The 20,463-nt window shown below is 37.1% G+C and overlaps 3 non-coding genes across 3 annotated transcripts; 2 read left to right on the top strand and 1 right to left on the bottom strand.

Annotated features, from left to right (window-relative positions):
* The first annotated feature begins 9,973 nt into the window (after positions 1-9,973).
* On the top strand, positions 9,974-10,055 carry trnal-uag (transfer RNA leucine (anticodon UAG)). The gene has a single exon. It is a non-coding gene; the product is annotated as a tRNA-Leu (tRNA).
* A 600-nt stretch (positions 10,056-10,655) lies between these two features.
* trnas-gcu (transfer RNA serine (anticodon GCU)) lies at positions 10,656-10,737 on the top strand. The gene has a single exon. It is a non-coding gene; the product is annotated as a tRNA-Ser (tRNA).
* Positions 10,738-14,062: 3,325 nt separating this feature from the next.
* Positions 14,063-14,134, bottom strand: trnap-cgg (transfer RNA proline (anticodon CGG)). The gene has a single exon. It is a non-coding gene; the product is annotated as a tRNA-Pro (tRNA).
* Positions 14,135-20,463: the final 6,329 nt, after the last annotated feature.

Below are 20,463 nucleotides of genomic sequence, written 5' to 3'. Positions count from 1 at the left end.
AGATCGTCTGTTCCACCACTTTTTTTGTAGCTGCAGGACAGAGTAACATCATCACCTTCATCTACAGCTTTATGATTGAAATCTGGCTCTATTGAATCTGCCATGGAGTCACCTGTCATAGAGAAGAGAATATAATGTTTAAATAATCAACAGGAAATACTTAAGTCAGACCCACACTCTGCATTTTCACACTGCATCACCACACAGACTAATATTTAATATAATATAATTAATATTTCTGCAATAACAAAAAGTCAATGTTAACTCACCTAGTGAAAGCCACAGATACATGAATATAACAGTGAACATGATGACTGGTCTTAGCTCAGTGAAAATAGTGGAGATCTTTCTGTAATCTAATATGTTAACACCATAAAGCTTCAAAATTGCTCCACCCCACAGCATCACATGACAGTGTCACCAATGTTGTTGTCAGATTGTTGATTCTTACTGAAACATCCTGGCTTTACATTCAGCCTCATATGGGGAACCTGTCCAGAGGACATTTAAGTAAACTCATACTGAAAGCAGGAAATTAATGTATTTATGTAAAAATGATCAGTTTAATCTAGTAAAAATCTAATCTAATAATTACATTGTCAGTATTTTAATTATATATGTTAGTGATGTCTCTAAATTAGAGAATTATTGTATAAACACCAGCAGGCAGATTAATGTTAGAAACACTAAGTGGAAGAGAATAAGGTTTAATTGAGAATAACGAATACTTTTTTTACTTGATAATTAAGGATTAAACTCACAATAGCATCAGAAGAAGAGAAAGAAGAGTAAAGGCAGATTTACAGATAAGTTTCCAGTTTTCAGTGTTTCTGACACAGCAGGTGCTTTTGCTTGTCACAGAAATGACATTAGATGAGTATTTATTCTTATGACAGTTTAGTGTTAAGTGGACAGTTGTGTTGTTTAATCAGAATGATATCTCTGAAATTAGCTTAGGCACTAAGAGTAACCAGGGCAGGGGTTAGGATATTATATCAGCAGTATGTATGATAGAAGAACAAGTATACTCTATGTCACAAAGGTTTTATTGTGAAAAGTAGCTTCCATCATCTCAGAGAATGTGAGCAGGTTGTGTGGTAGTGTCTCTAGAACTTAACCCACAATAAGATAAGTGACTGCGCCATCTTGTGTTCACTGAAGAGAAAAACCTTAACTTGGACAAAATAAAAACCTGCAAACAGTTCATACAGCCATACATATATATTCATACTGTGGATTAGTAATTATATATTAGAACTTACAATTAAATTGTATTTACAACACCAGGTTACGTTATTTAATGTAAAATACAAAAAGAAATAATAATAGAAAACTAAAAGGAAACAGATGTTGAAAACAGCTGTAAATCTCAACAATTAAACTGAACTGGCCATTGAGAAATACTTTATGTTCACATGACATACTTCCTTTCCTATCAGGGGATTAAACACACACACACACACACACAATTCCCTTTAGATAAATTTACTCAGATGCTTGTTCATGAATCACAACATAATGATTCTTTCTCACACTGAACACTGCAAAAGATCAGAAGACAACAATGCACTAATGAATAAGACGGTTCTAGTTACTTGTTTGAAAATACAAGGAATTGGTTTACTGATAATAAGATAATCCTTAGTTTTGAAGATGATCTCCTTCTGTTGAGGTTGAACTTGTTGAACATTGGGCTATAACTGATTTGTTTGACTATTATATATGTGAAGTTACGACACTTAGACAACAAAATGCCCTTCATCTGCAGTGTAATTACTCCAGACAGAACAGAGAGGATCATGAGTCCACTGGCATTGTGGAATTCTGCTATGAAGATTGACCTGAGCCTTGTCTTTAGTGCACTTGTTATCAGTCAATATGGAATTGTACCATGAGGGTAGAAATCTTTCTTTATTATAAAAATTACACCATACTGCAAGAAAATACTTTAAGCAGAAGGATTTTAACAGGAGTTTAGGTTAGTGTCAGTTTGTGTGCAGTTTTGCATCATTTCCAAAAAAAACATGACAGTAGGAAAATTTGCTAGGAGAAATTGCACTTTAGTGTGAATGAGTGTGTGAAAGGGTTTGTGGAGTGCAAAGGACTGACATCCCATTCAGGGTGTTTTCCCACCTCATGTCTGGGACAGACTCTGTATCTACTATGACCCTGACCAATAGAGAAAAAGATAGAATCCCCCAAAAGGGCATGTAACTTTCTCTAAACATTGGAAGAGCTGCTTTTAATATAACAAAACTGTGTGAAAGTTTTTGTACAGTGCAGCTGGATTTCCTGTCACTGTGGGCTCCAGAGCACAGTAGTATAGAGCAGAGTCTGATACAGCAGCAGAGGAGATGATCAGATCCACTTTCTTATTCGTTTTATCTTGCTCTTTTTTAAGTTGTACAGACAATCGTGGATGAGGTGGTTGAGCCTCAGTGACAGTTTCACTGGCTTCAAGAATCAGCAGCAGAAACTCAGGTCTTGATCCAGGTTTTTGTCGATACCAGTGGAGACTCTGAACTGATCCAGTAAATGTACAGGACAGTGAGATGTTGCTGCCTTCCATTGAAAATACATTGGTTTGATCTGGTTTAATGTTATTGTCAGCAGCCTCTGCTATAAAAACATTACAACAATATTGTGATATTTTAATCATAAATGACACATTTCACATGGAAAATTGTGTCTTCTTAATTAGTAAAAATAATATTTTGTGTGCAGTGTATATGACTTACCAACATCAGCAAGAGTGAAAAACACCACGAAGAGGAACAACATTGTTTTCCTGAGTGTTTAGTTCAAACCTCTAGCTTTAGAAATGAATGTCAGTGTTACTATTTGATGTACATCTCCACCTCTAGCTCCACCTACTTCTATTTATGTATATTCATGACAGATCTGCTGTTCTGAATACTGTTTATATAAAGCTTGTAGAAATATTTTTGTCTTAATAAAACAATGTGGTCCTGAGAAGCAATGGATTCACTCATACCATCTACTCAATTTTTCTGTGATATTTTGACATTAAAAGTTATAACACTTGTTTTTGGGTCTCTCTCTCTCTCTCTCTCTCTCTCTCTCTTGCTCTCTCTCTCTCTCTCTCATTACAAAAATAAGAATATTTGAATGGTGAAACATACAGGAATTGTTATAATATGCTAAGTCCTTTCTTTAGTAGGTGGTTTTTGGGATTGAACTGATTTTGGAATATGGAAGAAATATTTATTCAAATACCTAAAATGTCTTCATAGCCCCCATATATTTCTCTTTCAAATACCGCTGAATTTGTCATTTCCATGGATTTTTTTTCTCACAAGAAAACAGATGTTGATAGTAGCTGTAAAACTTAACAACTGTTGACCCCAAGTACTTGTACCTTCTTCACCTCTTCACCCTGTAATCTTACTGTTCCACTTCCCTCCCTGTCATTCACACACATGTACTCAGTCTTACTACCACTGACTTTCACTCCTCTTCTCTCCAGCGCAAACCTCCACCTTTCCAGGTTTACCTCCACCTGCTCCCTGCTCTCACTACAGATCACAATGTCATCTGCAAACATTATTGTCCAAGGAGACTCCGGTCTGACCTCCTCTGACAACTGGTCCATCACCATAGCAAACAGGAAGGGGCTCAGAGCCGATCCCTGATGCAGTCCCACCCACACTTTGAACTCCTCTGTCTGACCTACAGCACACCTCATCACTGTCCTGCTGCTCTCATACATGTCCTGCACCACTCTGAAATACTTCTCTGCTATTCCTGACTTCCTCATACAGTACCACAGCTCTTCTCTTGGCACCCTGTCATACGCTTTCTCCAAGTCTACAAACACACAGTGGAAAGGAGAATCTTTTTCTCTGTTAGCTTTGCTATCACTCTGTCCCTCTTCTCTCTCAGCTCTTTTTCCTGCTTTCACCAAAAGAGCCTGAGCTGCATCTACCAACATAATATAAAGAAAGCATTTCCCCAGAATGAATGAATCATGTGTAGTACATTGTCTACAGTCTAGTTGGGTTTCCTGTCACTGTGTGCACCAGAGTAGTACAGTTTAGAGTCTGTCACTGCTGCAGAGGAGATGAACAGATCCACTTTTGTCAAACTTAATGAACAATCATGGATGATGTTGTATGGCTGGTGTTACATGTTCACTAGCTTCATTAATTAGCATCAGAGGCTTTGGTCATTATGCAGGTTTTTGTTAATAGGTTTGCTAGGATTTACTAGGTTTTTGTTTGCTATGAGACACATTGCATGATCACACCAACTATACCTTATAAATAATATAAACAGCTGCTTACTGTCCTAATAAATGATCATTAACTCAGAATTTATTTTTATTATCTGCTCTATCCTGGTCACATGTCCACAACTGTCTATATACACCTACATTCATTCATTCATCTTCAGTAACTGCTTTATCCTGGTCAGGGTTGCAGTGGATCTGGAGCTTCTCCCAGCAACACTAGTCATGAAGCAGGAATACAAATTACAATGGACTACACTGGGTTGAGGGTTGTTTATTAATTTAATTACACAATGTATAGACCAGCAACATCTAGCATCTGAAACATGTATATTTGTGAGTTTACCATGAATATTGTGTAGTTGCTGTGTTAATCCCTCATTATTCTTTTTTTCCTCAGCTATTTTCTCCAGCTGTAAATGTTATTACAAAAGTTGTTTGTTTCTGTGGTTTACCAAAAAGTTGATAAAGTGAGTCTCTTTAATCTCGTGGTTTTATAAACGTCATATATGCCATTTACAGTTTTTGTAAAGCCTTTCAGTAACTCTGTATTACAGTGCTACTACTTCAAGAGCACAATGATAGAGTGCAGAATCTGAGAGCTTTAGACCTCTGATAGTAAGTTCAGTAGAGTCTCTGCTGGTTTTCGACTCTAATCGATGATCATCAGGAGTGCTCTTCCTATCAGATCTTGACCTTGCGCCTTTATACAGTAAAAACTGTGGTGCGCTGTTAGGATATTGTTTGTACCAGTAAAGATCAATGTCATTGCTGCTTGACTCGTATGAACATTTCAGAGTAACAGTCTCTGTTTCTTTCCTGACAATCTTGGCATCTTCATCTGCTGGTCCAATTTTATCAGCAAAATTGGATTCTGTATAATAGTGCTGTATGTGCTGAACTTTACACGTCTCTAGAAGGACACACCCAGGAAGTGATGCTGTTGTAGCATAATTTTACACAGATCATCACTTCACAGTATCAGTGACAGTGAACTGAGTCACTAATACAACACAGAACTATTCCACTGTTGCTGATCAACGTTTTGTGTGATTTGTTTTGGATATTTTTGGATGTTTTATTTACCTTTTGCTCTCTTTTTGATCTTTTGTCTATTTCTGCACCTTAGTTTATTAGTTATTCCTCTTACAGTAAATAAAGTAATTAAAGTTATTTAATTACACATTAAATTAGTGGTGTCTGCATCTACATCTGGAACCAATATTCCATTTAACTCCAAACTAGTTTCTATAGAAAACAAACATAACATTTAAAACTAATCCATTTGACATAGACATGTTGATTGCATGTATTTTTCAGATTCCATCTAGAATAAACCAAATAAATCAAATGTCGCATTAATATTCTAACTTTAATGGTACAAGAATGTCCAGAACAGAGCGTTTACTGGGTTTCTGATCCACAGTGTCCACTGGGTCCATGCAATAATAACCAGTTACACAACAAACTAGCTGTATGAGGAGTTGTTAGTGAAGTGCAGTTTGGGCTTTATTCTACAAACAATACAACATTAGTTAACCTCTAATATTGTGTCCATTAAAATATTACATTTGATGGTTAAATGATGGTTAATGTGAAAGGATGATGATGAAGTGAATGTAAAAGTGTAAATATCTCCATCTTGTGAGAAAAGCATGACTCTTAAGTTGGTAAAAGGAAAGGAAGAGTAAAGCTCAGTGTAATCACTGCTTGACTCGTATGAACATTTTAGAATAACAGAGTCTGTTCCTTTTCTGACAATGTTGGCATCTTCATCGGTCAGCCCAATTTAATCTGCTAAACTGCCCATTATAAAGAAGAATATAAATAAACTATTTAGTAGAATAACAAGTAAACTCTATGTCACAACTGTTTACTGTGAAAAGTAGCTTCCATCATCTCAGAGAATGTGAGCAGGTTGTGTGGTGCTCTAGTTCTAGACCCACAATAAGATAAGTGACTGCGCCATCTTGTGTTCACTGAAGAGAAAAACACAACACATTAATAAATAGTTTTATAATTTAGCAATTTAAAATCTCTCTCTCTCTCTCTCTCTCTCTCTCTTTCACACACACACACACACACACACACAGACACACACACATTTTCATGAACACACCCCTATTACACCAATAAACTTATCACATGCAATTACAATTGTGTAGTATGAAAGGTTCAGTGACAACAGTCTATGCAGGATTATAAAGTAAATAAAAGATTTAAACATTGCTTGGTGAAATATGTTTATGGCTTGTTAAAGTTGGGCTGTCAAAATACATAATACTTAAAATAAGTAATTGTTCTTTATTATAACAATGACACAACACCACACTACAAGAAAACACTTTAAGCAGAAGGATTTTAACAGTGTGATAGCACAGTGACACAGCAGGTAGTGTTGCTGCATCACAGCTTCAGGATCCCCAGTTTGATGATGAGTTCAGGTTACTGTCAGTTTGTGTGCAGTTTTGCATCACCTCCAAAAAACATGACAGTAATAAATTTACTAATAAATTCACTATGTGTAAATAAGTATGTGAAAGGGTTTGTGTATGGAGCTCTGCAAAGGACTGACATCCCATTCAGGGTGTTTCCTACCTCATGTGTGGGACAAACTCCATATCAACCACGACCCTGATCAGTAGAGAGAAAGAGAGAATCCCCCAAAAGGACATGTAACTTTCTCTAAATCATTGGCAAAACTTCTTTCAATATAACAAAACTGTGTGAAAGTTTTTGTACAGTGCAGCTGGATTTCCTGTCACTGTGGGCTCCAGAGCACAGTAGTATAGAGCAGAGTCTGATACAGCAGCAGAGGAGATGATCAGATCCACTTGTATAGTTTTATCATCAATTTAGCAGACATTCTTGGGTCAGTGTTGGAAATTAGATTTCCTTTTTGGTCAACAATAAGAAGGAACTCAGGTGTAGATTTTGGATATTGTCTGTACCAGTGCAGATCGTCTGAAGTACTACTTTTTTTGTAGCTGCAGGACAGAGTAACATCATCACCTTCATCTACAGCTTTATGAGGGAAATCTGGCTCTATTGAATCTGCCATGGAGTCACCTGTCATAGAGAAGAGAACATAATGTTTTTAAACTTTAAATAATCAACAGGAAATACTTAATTCAGACCCACACTCTGCATTTTCACACTGCATCACCACACAGACTAATATTTAATATAATATAGTTGATATTTCTGTAATAACAAAAAGTCAATGTTAACTCACCTAGTGAAAGCCACAGATACATGAATATAACAGTGAACATGATGACTGGTCTTAGCTCAGTGAAAATAGTGGAGATCTTTCTGTAATCTAATATGTTAACACCATAAAGCTTCAAAATTGCTCCACCCCACAGCATCACATGACAGTGTCACCAATGTTGTTGTCAGATTGTTGATTCTTACTGAAACATCCTGGCTTTACATTCAGCCTCATATGGGGAACCTGTCCAGAGCACATTTAAGTAAACACATACTGAAAGCAGGAAATTAATGTATTTATGTTATTTTACATATGTCAGTGATATCTGTAATTTAGAGAAAGTTTGTGGAAACACCAGCAGGCAGATTAATGTTAGAAACACTAAGTGGAAGAGAATATGATTTATTTTAGAATGAGGAAGAAATGAGTAGTTTCCCTTGGTAATTAAGGTTGAATTAATCCCTTATTTCTCAGCTCTAACAGTTAAATCTGAAAAATAAAACTTTCCTGTACTCACAATAGCATCAGAAGAAGAGAAAGAAGAATAAAGGCACATTCACATATAAGTTTCTAGTTTTTAATGTTTCTGACACAGCAGGTGCCAAAGAAATGACATTAGATGATTATTTATTCTTATGACAGTTTAGTGTTAAGTGGACAGTTGTGTTGTTTAATCAGAATGGTATCTCTGAAATTAGCTTAGGCACTAAGAGTAACCAGGGCAGGGGTTAGGATATTATATCAGCAGTATGTATGATAGAAGAACAAGTATACTCTATGTCTCAGAGAATGTGAGCAGGTTGTGTGGCGTTCTAGTTCTAGGCCAACATTAAGATAAGTGACTGCGCCATCTTGTGTTCACTGAAGAGAAAAACCTTAACACCAAAAAAAATTGTTTTTGAACTTACCAAATATGTGCAGAAATATAATTGAAAAAAAAATAATTGTTTATCTCTCTCGCTCTCTCTTTCACACACACACACACACACACACACACAGCCATTTGCTCACCCATTCACACCTAGGGGCAATTTAACATTATCAATCAATCTACTTAGACTAGCTTTATTTAGATATTACTTCAAACTTGTTGCAAAATATACACTAATAATATTAAAAATTAGATGATTGTTCAGTAAGTGGCAATATACAGTATCTCACAAAAGTGAGTACACCCCTCACATTTTTGTAAATATATGGCAACCTGTAGCTCTGGTGAACTCCATACCCAAGAGGGTTAAGGCAATACTGGAAAATAATGGTGGCCACACAAAATATTGACACTTTGGGCCCAATTTGGACATTTCCACTTAGGGGTGTATTCACTTTTGTTGCCAACGGTTTAGACATTAATGGCTGTGTGTTGAGTTATTTTGAGGGGACAGCAAATTTACACTGTTATACAGGCTGTACACTCACTACTTTACATTGTAGCAGAGTGTCGTTTCTTCAGTGTTGTCACATGAAATGATATAATAAAATATTTACAAAACCGTGAGGGGTGTACTCACTTTTGTGAGATACTGTATGTCCATGTGTCCATACAGCCCTAAAACATCAGGCATGTGTGGCTTGGGGTGCAGTCAGAATTCTAATTCATCCCAAAAGTGTTGAGTGGGTTTGAGTTCAGGGCTGTGTGCAGGTAACTCATTTTATTCCACACCAAACTTGTAATAAACATCTTCATTGAGCTGGAACATGTTTTTGTAAGAATATAAAAACATCCTATACAATTGTGCAGCAGTTTGGAGAATGCCCACATACTGGTGTGATGGTTAGGTGTCCACAAATATAGCCATATTGTACATATTCAGGACTTTGTTAGAATTAGTATTGTTGTAATAATGTTGTAATAATTGGTTGTGCATGTCAATAAAGAAACATATGTAAAAATATGTTAATATAAATACTGAACCCTTCTCAATATCTCAGTACCTCAGGTTATGGACTCTCCTTTCATACATATGCATACTTGTACCCTTTTTTAAAGGGCTACTGCAATATAAGCAGAACATTCATAAAGCTGCAAGAAAATGTTCCCAGTTATATATTTGCTTGAAATCCAATTTGTGCAAAGCCAATATTAAGGTATAACTTGTACTCAATTCACAGACAGATTAAAGTGCACAGTAGAATTGCACATTTTATTAGGTAGAATGTGTGTGTGTGTGTGTTCAGTGATTGTTTGCAGTCCGAATGGCCCAGGGGAAGAAGCTGTTTGTAAGTCTGGTGGTGTGAGACTTTGTTGACCTGAAGCACCTCTCAGATGGCAACAGGTCAAACAAGTGATGAGCAGGATGTGAGGAGTCTCCTGTGATGGCCTTGATTTTGCTGAGGCAGCGGGACCTGGACATGTCATCCAGGGAGGGCAGAGGGCAGCCAATGATTTTTTGAGCTGTTTTTCACCCTCTGCACAGTTTGTCTGTCCTCATCTGTGCAGCCTGTGTACCACACACCCAGACAGTATGTCAGTGTGCTCTCCACAGAGGTCTATAAGTACTGAGCTCTTGGGTAGCGTGGCCGAGTGGTCTAAGGCGCTGTATTTAGGCTCCAGTCTCTTTGGGGGCGTGGGTTCAAATCCCACTGCTGCCAGCTGAGCACTTTTCAAGGCAGTGGTTGTGGGCTCTGGCACCACAAAGGCTTTACAGGGGTTGTGGCTCCTGTGCCTTCTGCAAATGTGCTTAAGAGTTGCCATTAGCTGGCTGCCTGGAAAAAAAACCAGCTCACATGGTACCGGAGCCCCCAGACCCAGGTGCTGAAATAGCTCCCAGGTTTCGGCGACTGGTGTCAACGCCGGCTGCTCCGTTTCACACCTTGCTTTTTCAAACAGCAAGTCCAAACAACCACAGAACGGTAAACAAAACACGGTTTCCGCTTGTGAGCCGCATCCATGCCCTTACCATGGTTACGAGCTACCAACAAAACAATTCAACCAAGAATAAAAAATCGACATAAGAAGTGGTGGCCAAGTGGTTTGGGCAATGGAGTGCAAGTGCCAGGTGCACTGAGGTGTAAGGTCATGTGGGTGACCTAGGATGCCAGGAGGTTAAGGAAACAGACTGCTAATGCACGTGGGATGGGCTCCAGTTGCTTTGGGAACAGGCTTGTTTAAACGCGTTGAGTTATGGTGCTCCGCTACGGAATTGTTGCGGTCTCTGCGGACATTTGGTCGTGGGTGCCACACCTGTGCTTGATGAGGTGGCCGAGAGGTTAAGGCGATGGACTGCTAATCTATTGTGCTCTGCACGCGTGGGTTCGAATCCCATCCTCGTCGCTTGTGTGCCCTTTAACCTCCTCTTTACCACAACTCTTGCACGCGGAATGCTTCGGAGTGCTAGAGGGGATCGAGAAAAGCTAACCCTGGGTCTAGGTGTTTCGCAACCGTGGGCTGTATTTCCATGCTGGTTGGACACAGATGCTGTAAGGCTGACGGGTCGCCGCTGGAGATCCATGCAGATCAATGCAGACAGCAGCCCGGATCGTGCACCTTTATATATCTCATCAAAACCAGATGAAATTTCTAATTGGTCTAGATTAACTGAGTGTGTTAAAGATATTAGAGATTGGATGGCCGATAATTTCCTATTATTAAATTCTGACAAAACGGAGATATTACTTATTGGCCCAAAAACTAGTACACAGAAGCTCTCACAATTCAGCTTGCACCTAGAAGGATGCACTGTTACTACTAGCTCAACAGTGAAAGACCTGGGTGTAATATTAGACAGCAACTTATCCTTTGAAAACCATATTTACAATATCACAAAAACAGCCTTCTTCCATCTTAGAAATATTGCCAAGCTTAGGAACATTTTATCTGTATCTGATGCAGAAAAGCTAGTTCATGCATTCATGACCTCCAGACTGGACTACTGTAATGCATTACTAGGTGGTTGTCCTGCATCTTCAATAAACAAGCTACAGTTAGTCCAGAATGCAGCCGCCAGAGTTCTTACCAGATCAAGAAAATATGATCATATAACCCCAATATTATCATCCCTGCACTGGCTACCTGTTAAGTTTAGAATTGACTATAAACTAGCTCTACTCACATACAAGGCTCTAAATGGTTTAGCTCCCACCTATCTATCCAGTCTTCTAACACATTACAATCCACCACGCTCTTTAAGATCACAAAATTCTGGACTTCTAGTAGTTCCCAAAATATCAAAATCCACAAAAGGAGGTAGAGCGTTTTGTATTTAGCTCCAAAACTCTGGAATAGTCTTCCTGACTGTGTTCGGGACTCAGACACAGTCTCCCAGTTTAAATATAGACTAAAGACTTATCTCTTTAGTCAGGCATACATCTAACACTTCCCATAACCTTGCACGCCAGTACATCTGATTAAATGCACATTCAGCTAGTACTGCTAATATTATGAACAGCAGCTACGCTAATGCTGTTCCATTGTTTCCTTTCTTCTACCCATCCCGAGGCATACAGAGACTGTGCCGGCTCCAGTGGCATCCGGAGATGGACCAGCTCCAGCCAGGTTCTGCTTGTGAGAATTGGGATATTCAAGCAGCGCCATGGACAACAACCTCCTTATTGATTCACATAACACTATACACATGCTGTATCTACATCACACAATTGTCACCCAACTGAGGATGGGTTCCCTTTTGAGTCTGGTTCCTCTCAAGGTTTCTTCCTCATACCATCTAAGGGAGTTTTCCTTGCCACAGTCGCCTCAGTCACCTCAGGCTTGCTCACTTGGGATAACATCTAGGACTGTTTGTCTGTTTGTCTGTTCATATGTTTGTTGTTTTCTTATGTGGTTTCTCATGTAAAGCTGCTTTGAGACAATGCTCTTTGTTAAAAGCGCTATACAAATAAAATTGAATTGAATTGAATTTATTGCAACAGACTGGGATGCGAGTTCATATCAGCAAACCTTGTCAACAAGAGCCTAAGCCTTTCAAACCTTTCCTGGGTTTGGATCTTGAATCACGTCTGGTAATGGAAGCATGCGTGGTACAACCATTGCGACCGCCTGCCAGAGTGCCTCTCTTTCCCGACCTGGCAGGCCTCCCTTGACCACAGCCCCACAACCCTCCAAGTGCATGGGTAGCGTCGCCAAAAAAACCATGGTTATTAATTAATGTAATTAATTAACTGATTAAATATGATTGTGATAGTTAAAACTATTGATAAACTGATGAAAATGAATTACCTGTAACTAGAGTGAGAATCAGTGGTATGTATCTCACTATGTACAGTAAGTTGTATAGTTGATCCATTTCTGAACACAGCTCTGTGAGGATTCTGTATAATAGTGCTGTATGTGCTGAACTTTACATGTCTCTAGAAGGACACACCCAGGAAGTGATGCAGTTTTAGTGTTATTTTGTACAGATCACTTCACACAGTGTCAATGACAGAAATCTAGAGTCATTATGGCTGGTGTCGTATTTCAAGATTCATCATCTATACAATACTATAAGCCTTTATCTGTTTGTGTGGTTTTTAAATTATTTGTACATTTATAAATAATTATGATAATTTGCTGTGGAAAATCATAGGAAACTGATCCAGATTTAAACAAAATCTCTCATAAGTAAATTTGCTGTGTCTATAACCAAAAGGTAATTAAATTCAGTTCAATTCAATTCAGTTCACTTCATTTTTATTTGTACAGCACTTTTAACAATGGACATTGTCTCAAAGCAGCTTTACAGAAATACAGAAATTCAGAATAGAAATTACAAAGTTGAAAATTAACTTTACCCCTAATGAGCAACTCTGAGGCAACAGCGGCAAGAAAAAACTCTGTGAGACGATATGAGGAAGACTCAAATGTGAACCCATCCTCATCTGGGTGATACCAGAGAGTGTGATTATGAATAAATTACCTTCTAATTGTATATTATCAAACATTAAAAGCAGCAGAGGAGATGATCAGATCCACTTGTTTAGTTTTATCATCAACTTTAGCAGACAGACGTGGTGGCATAGGGATTTACCTCCACATGGAGTGATGAAAAAAAGGAACTCAGGTTTAGATTTTGGATGTTGTTTGTACCGTTGTAGGCTGTTTACTGAACCACTGTCTTTGTTGCTGCAGGACAGAGTAACATCATCACCTTCATCTACAACTTTATGAGTGAAAAGTGGTTCTAATAAATCTGCCATGGAGTCACCTGTTATAGAGAAGAGAACATAATAATTTTTTAGTTTTGAGTTATATAACTCATATTCTATTTTTTCTTAACATCACACAGGCTAATTAATCATTAATTTATTATCTCCTTTCTGAAAAGATCAATGTTAACTTACCTAATGAAAGCCACAGACACATGAATATAACAGTGAACATGATGAATGGTGTTAGTAAAATGACAATATTCTGAGGTCTTTCTGTACTCTATTATATTAATATTTCAGAGGTTCATGTCTCCACAAAGTGTGACATTCTACATCCCACTCCCTGTATTCCAGAGAGAGGCTCCAGGTTGGAGCTTTAATTTTCAGAGGTAATTACAGTGGGATTTGAACCTCCTTGGACCTCTGGAGAAACAAGCTTCCAAGCGAGAACCAAGCCGGCAGTGCAAGTTTCCATTAGTTTTGTCCCACCCACTCTATTCCATGTAAAACCAGGGCTCATCCGGGATTTGAACCCCGGACCTCTCGCACCCGAAGCAAGAATCATACCCCTAGACCAACGAGCCAGGTCGTCCCGGTTAGCTTGCTGTGTGCCAATGGAGGTTCACTGTACTCTGTAACTGTATGACCTTCCAGTTCATATGGACTGGGGTCCGAGTAAAAGGAACTCGGTTACACAAAGTCAAGTTAACAATAAAGCGAGGGCTCCTGTGGGATTTGAACCTTTTTGGAATGCAGACGCTAAGTGTGAACCAAGTAAGCAGCTCTTGCCATTGGGCCAAATATGTCATTAATCTCGGTGGACATGAAGATCAAAATCAATTCTTGTAGAACAAGCTTGCTTTTGTGTCAGGTGGAGGTTTCAGTATAGGTCAAGTTTACAGGATTGTAGCTTCTTTGCTGGAAACTGTACTGTTGCTCCAGTATAGCTTGGTGAATATTATGAGGCTTCAAGTAGTTTCTGTGATATTTGCAGTAAGTTTAAAAATGATTCCAGTTGGTAATAAAATTGAATTAGCTGGTTGCTAAAGAAACTCAGGTGGCTGGTGGGGTATGGTTTGGTAACTGTTACAAGGTCTCATCTGTTCGATAGGGTGACACTAGGAAGCTGTAATGGAGTCCCATGTGGTTGCTATGGATTTTAAAAAAATATTTTAGTATGATTTATGTCATTTACAGGGTTGTTACTGTAGTCTTAGATTTCTGTTCTTGGTGAACAGGAATGAAACCCCATGTGGTCTTTCGCTGTTGGAGCTCATCTACCTCAAGAATTGATTATGGAGCACTATTTCAGTAGAGCTTATTTATTTCCTGATTGTGTGATGGAAACTGTGTTTTTATTTTCCAGAGTTCTTATTCTTAGTTATACATACTTTCAGGTATCCTGTAATTCTCAAAAATATATTAAAGATCCTGCAAAGACACACATGATGAACACATTAAATCTCATGCTCAGTAAAATAAACAAACAAACAAGCAAACAAACAAACAAATAAATAAATAAAAATAAAACAAATCAGCTGCTTGTCAAAAGAGTTTACAATATCCACATTTTCCAGCATGTGATCTTTACACTGTCATTAAGTAAATAAACCATCAAACCTGCCACTATTGTTTATGAGAACTGCACTTAATACTGCAGAGGGAGTGAACATGTGGCTTCTTCAAACACACACCTAACTTTTCTATCTGTATTTGGATTCACTTAGAATGTTTTGTCTATTCACTTCAAATAAAGTATTCATATATGGTTATATACATATATTTCTATTGGATCAATAACTCTTTTGTAGTGGTAGGCCTGCAGAGAGCAGAAAAGTTACAAAAAGAAATTAACTTTACATAATGGAGTCCTAATGGAGTTCTCTATTATCAAAGTCTTTCAGATTTAAACAGCTGTCATGTTACACAGGCATTCATAAGCTTACACAGGACCCAGAGAGCTCTGCTTTGATGGAGTCCCGATGAGAAGGAGTCCTCAGGAACCGAATCGGAGCCACGGAGGCCAGCTGTACGCCAACTGCATCCTGTTAAAAACGTAAAAAACAAAAAAATCTCTGTAATTCACTTATGGTGTTCTAGATGGCTACTTAATTTACACCTTAACACGAAGCAGGATGTAAGCCTAAACATGTCCTGTTCTCCAAAAAAGATGATGTACTGTACATTTCCTCCCGCCGCCCCATCATAAGTGCTTCTTCTCATCGCAGTTTCATAATAACACATCTAACATTCTGTCACGTTCCTTACAGTAAAAACAGCTTGAGTAAAATAAAGGAAAGGTTTGTTTACGGGTTAAAAGGTTTGCATTACTCATTACGATATTTATCTTAATGATGCTACCAAGTTAATTATCCAGGCTTGCTAACAGTGTAGATAAACCAGTGTTTTTTTCACCCACACCCAGAAATAGAGGATATTTAAAAAAAAGGGAGACATAAAAATACAAAAATTTCTTTTTTAACGCCGAAACGTTAATGAACCTGTGAATTTGTAAACTAGTTAAGCTGATAATAAACAGACAAATATTAGCATTAGTTAGCATTATCTAGCATTAGCATTAGCTTGTGTAAATTCACCGTACACGGTGACTGATTAAAGTCTCAAAAACCTCCTGTCCCAGTCCATCATCCGAAATCTATCTAAATATTATACGGAATAATTATTAAAACCTTCACCCGAGTTCAGCAAGCTTTACACTCTATATGATATTGTGTAAATGAAATGATTAGCGAGGTTCGCTAGCTAGATAACATACATCTGTAACCAAGTCCTGTAATTCGCAGCAAACCTTTTACATTTCCCTGGACAAGCACACTCCACAACTCCTGACACTTTTCAGAGCTAAGGCATCGAAGGATGGTACCATTGGCAACCAGATGGCTAAAATATTAAAAGACTATCATGAACAAGTAAGTGGAATTCCCATTGAACATACTCAAGGGCTGTACAGGTTAAAAAAATTGTCACATTATCAATAATTAAAATCAGTTAAATATAATAATGATGAATGTTTTCAGTTGCCAGAAAAGACAAAAACATGAAGGCATTCTAAAACAGTAGTCTATACAAACAAAATAAATAAATTACACAAAGTAGTGTAGAATAACATGCAAGTAAGTGAATGATGATCATTTTTGTGTGTGGATGAACTAATCCTTAAAATGTGCTTGTGCTGTTATTAAACTGCCTAAAGGAATTTGCCTGTTATGTGGATTAGTAAGAAAGTGCCAGGTAATAACTAGTGCTGTTACATGTTGTAGCTAGGTTTGCAGTGTTAGAATGTTGTCTCATCATTAATCATGTTAATAAATTCAAAATGTTGCTTAGTTGGGAATTAAAAGTATGGTCATTTTTTGTTTTGTCTTTAAGGATCAGGATGACATCAGTGTCATTAGAACTCTTGTCCTGGCTGGACTGCCGCTTTACTTGAAGGAAGACTCGTCAGATGTTTTCAAGACACACACGGTAAGGCTCATCAGGACTACTTTCTGAAACATTTTCATCTTTTTGTCGACATCGAAAAAAATACAGCTAGAGTAGCTGTACAGTTGATCATTTCAGTAATCTTAAAGGAAAGGTTTACTCAAATGATGATTATATAATTCATTTACTCACCCTCGTGTAATTCCATTAGATTTTTGTTAAAGGTACGTTTAAATCTTTTTCTCTCCTTTTGTCTGTCCAATTCAAGGCAATCTGTATTTTCAAGCTTCAAAAATTACTTTAATTTAGACTTTACTAAAATATTAACATGGTTCAACACACACATTAAACACATTATCTAAATATAATATCTAAATTTGATGTGCATTGTTTTCTGTATGTTTATATCATTGTCATATGTAAAGCTCATACTCCAAAGTCATGAACATGATCTGCACTATTTTCAGAGGCTTGTTATGTTGTAATGATAAGGTTTAGTTCATTCTAATGGGAACCACTGGTATTAATTTTGTTTTGCCTCTTTGTTTTTTTGTTTGTATGTCTTGATTGTCCTTGAAGATGACGTGGTGATGTCTTCAAAATCCTGGGTCAGTGCTCTGATGCTGCTTTTTGGGCTGCTTTATGCCCTTCATATCAGCTACCCCAAGAAGCTGACTTTTTTTTTTTTGGTTCCTGCAACCAAGGAAAGTTCGATTTTGCTTAGTCTTTAAATCTGTTTGTGTTCAGGTAACAGATGTAATTAAGTCCAAATAACTTTTTAGCTACACAAATGGTTTGAGGAAACCGATTGCCTTAAATGGTTTGAGTTGACTGAACTCAAATTAATCAAGACTAACTTTATCAGATTGTGTTCCGTCAACTCAAACCATTTAAGACCATCGATTTCCTCAAACCATTTAAGTAACTATATATATATATACTTTACTACTTTTTTATTTATTGATTTATGCCACAGAATTACCACAAACATTGTTTGTGTCTGTGGTTTTCTGATAACAGGTTGGTAAAGGAAGGATCTTTGATGTGGTTTTAGAATCTTCATTTATACTGGTTTATACGTTTTATTAATATTGACTTAAGAAATAAAGAAATGACTGGATGAATAATAAAAAAACATGGTTATTAATTAATGCAACTAATTAACTCATTAAATATGATTGTAAGAATTAAAACTTTTGGTAAACTGATTAAAATGAATTACCTGTAACTAGAGTGAGAATCAGTGCATCTGACTTCACCTCTTAAACATATCTTTTGGAGTTAGAGGTCAGGGCTGTGTCTCAAAAGACACAATAACTTACAATACTTTAACCTTTCATACTAACTTTTTAAACTTTTTAACCATGAAGTTATGACATTGAAAACTCACAGCTGAAAATGTTAAATATGAATTCCACACGTTTACTTTCTTTGTTGCTTGTTTTAATCTGCTTCTGAGAGAAATTCCGTTTCCAAGCACGTCATTTAATGTGTTTGACTTCATGCAACAGTATTAAACTCATGCAATATACTGTAGGGATTAAGTTGTAATGTTTTATTTATAATGCCATATACATCAACGTGTTTGGAGTAATGTTCAAAGCAGATAAGTTATACCTACCTTATTATTAAAACAGATGGATGTGCATGCAATGAGTCAAGTTTCATTTTTATGCACTTTTATGCATATGCATAAGTCGTTTTATTAATACCTTAATTTCACTATACACAAATAGGCCATTATTCTCAAAATATCACGAATTTAATCCCGTATTGCTATGAATCTTGTGATTTTTACGTTATTCTCATAGTGTTAACTTTATTCGCGAAATATTACTACTTTGTCACAATTTTATTTAGTTTGACTTTTTTTTCTGGCAAAAAAAGCAGACCACCAGTAACAGTAATTTAACTACCAGTTAAATTTTGCATTATAATGACTTTAATCTGAAGAGGTTTTCCATTTTAATTTTTATCTTTGCACAGGCATCTTTAAAGTTGAACAAAAACAAGTTCTGTGCAAATGGCAGGACAACACCAGCGCAATTAAGTATTTACAAAGCACATAAAATACTTCGCAGCTTTACACTCACACAGTCACGGGTAAATTTATATATATTCATTTAAAATGTAAATATTATTATATATGCATTAAAGTATTAAAATATATACTTTAGAAACTGTGTTTATGTCTTTCAGAATTTATTGTGGATGTTTTCTCACAATCACTACATTACATGTGCAGTTAACAAATTTACTGGACACTTTTTAATGTAACGTGATAAATTACAAGCGTATTTAACAAGAGTATGAAGACTACATAGCAAACTTTGAGTGATTATACTGTATAATGTGCTCAGGCCAGAGGTGTACCATGTGCCACCTGGTGGACATTCTGTGAAGTACAACACATGCATTTAAATACCAAAGCGCCGACATCTGTATACATCAATTTAATTCAATTTTCAATTCAATTTTATTTCTAAAGCACATTTCAATTCAACCTTAGTTTGCCAAAGTGCTGTACAAAAATAAAGGGAATAAAAATAAAAAGGATGAAAGCAGGAAAACACATACACATTACAAACAATTAAAAGCAGAAGAAAAGAGATGCGTTTTTAACATCGATTTGAATTCAGCTAACGTGGAAGCAGTTCTAATGGGTGATGGCAGGCTGTTCCACAGCTTAGGACCAGCTACTGCGAAGGCTCTGTCTCCCCTGCGTTACAGGCGAGACCATGGTATTCACAAAAGATGACCATCTTGGGATCTAAGTGACCGAGCAGGATTGTAAGTGGTGAGTAAATCGGAGAGATATCTTGGAGCTTAGTTGTTAAGAGCTTTATAGACAAATAACAGAATTTTGTAATCAATTCGATATCAGACTGGCAGCCAGTGCAGGGAGCGTAACATTGGTGTGATATGGTCTCGTTTGCAGCTACCCGTGTTTGCAGACACCAGAGCATGCAATGCATACCAGTTACTCTGATTTGGAATAAATTAGCCTGCATTAAGCTTTCAGTAAATGAACAATTATGCAGTGTCATGTGAGTTTAAATTGGGAGTGAGCAGAAACAAAGTAGCTTGAAGACAACTGTCATGTAACAAAGACTCTTTTTCACTGACTTTTTTCTTCTATAAGAATCCGTCATTGTTGTGATATGCTAATTAGGACATGCGGAAGTGTCACGTGACTTTCTGCATCTCATTAGCACACGAAAAACTTTTTTAAGAATTCAGTTTTATTTTATTGTACAATAACAGTTTGGGGGATTTGATGTTATTGATGTTATTATTCTTTCTTTCTGCTTTGTGTAGGTCTATTTTGAGAACTTATATTACTTTAAACCATTCAAAACATTTAAAAGATAATTCTGTCTTTACTCCACACTTTTTACCAGAGTCTCTGCTTGCACTCCATTACATGACAAGAGCATATCTGATAATCTGTGGTCTCTGTGTTTGGAAC

The sequence above is a fragment of the Hemibagrus wyckioides genome, unplaced genomic scaffold (assembly GCF_019097595.1).
Source record: "Hemibagrus wyckioides isolate EC202008001 unplaced genomic scaffold, SWU_Hwy_1.0 Contig1, whole genome shotgun sequence".
NCBI lineage: Eukaryota > Metazoa > Chordata > Actinopteri > Siluriformes > Bagridae > Hemibagrus > Hemibagrus wyckioides.
This window is presented reverse-complemented; position numbering and strand designations above follow the sequence as displayed.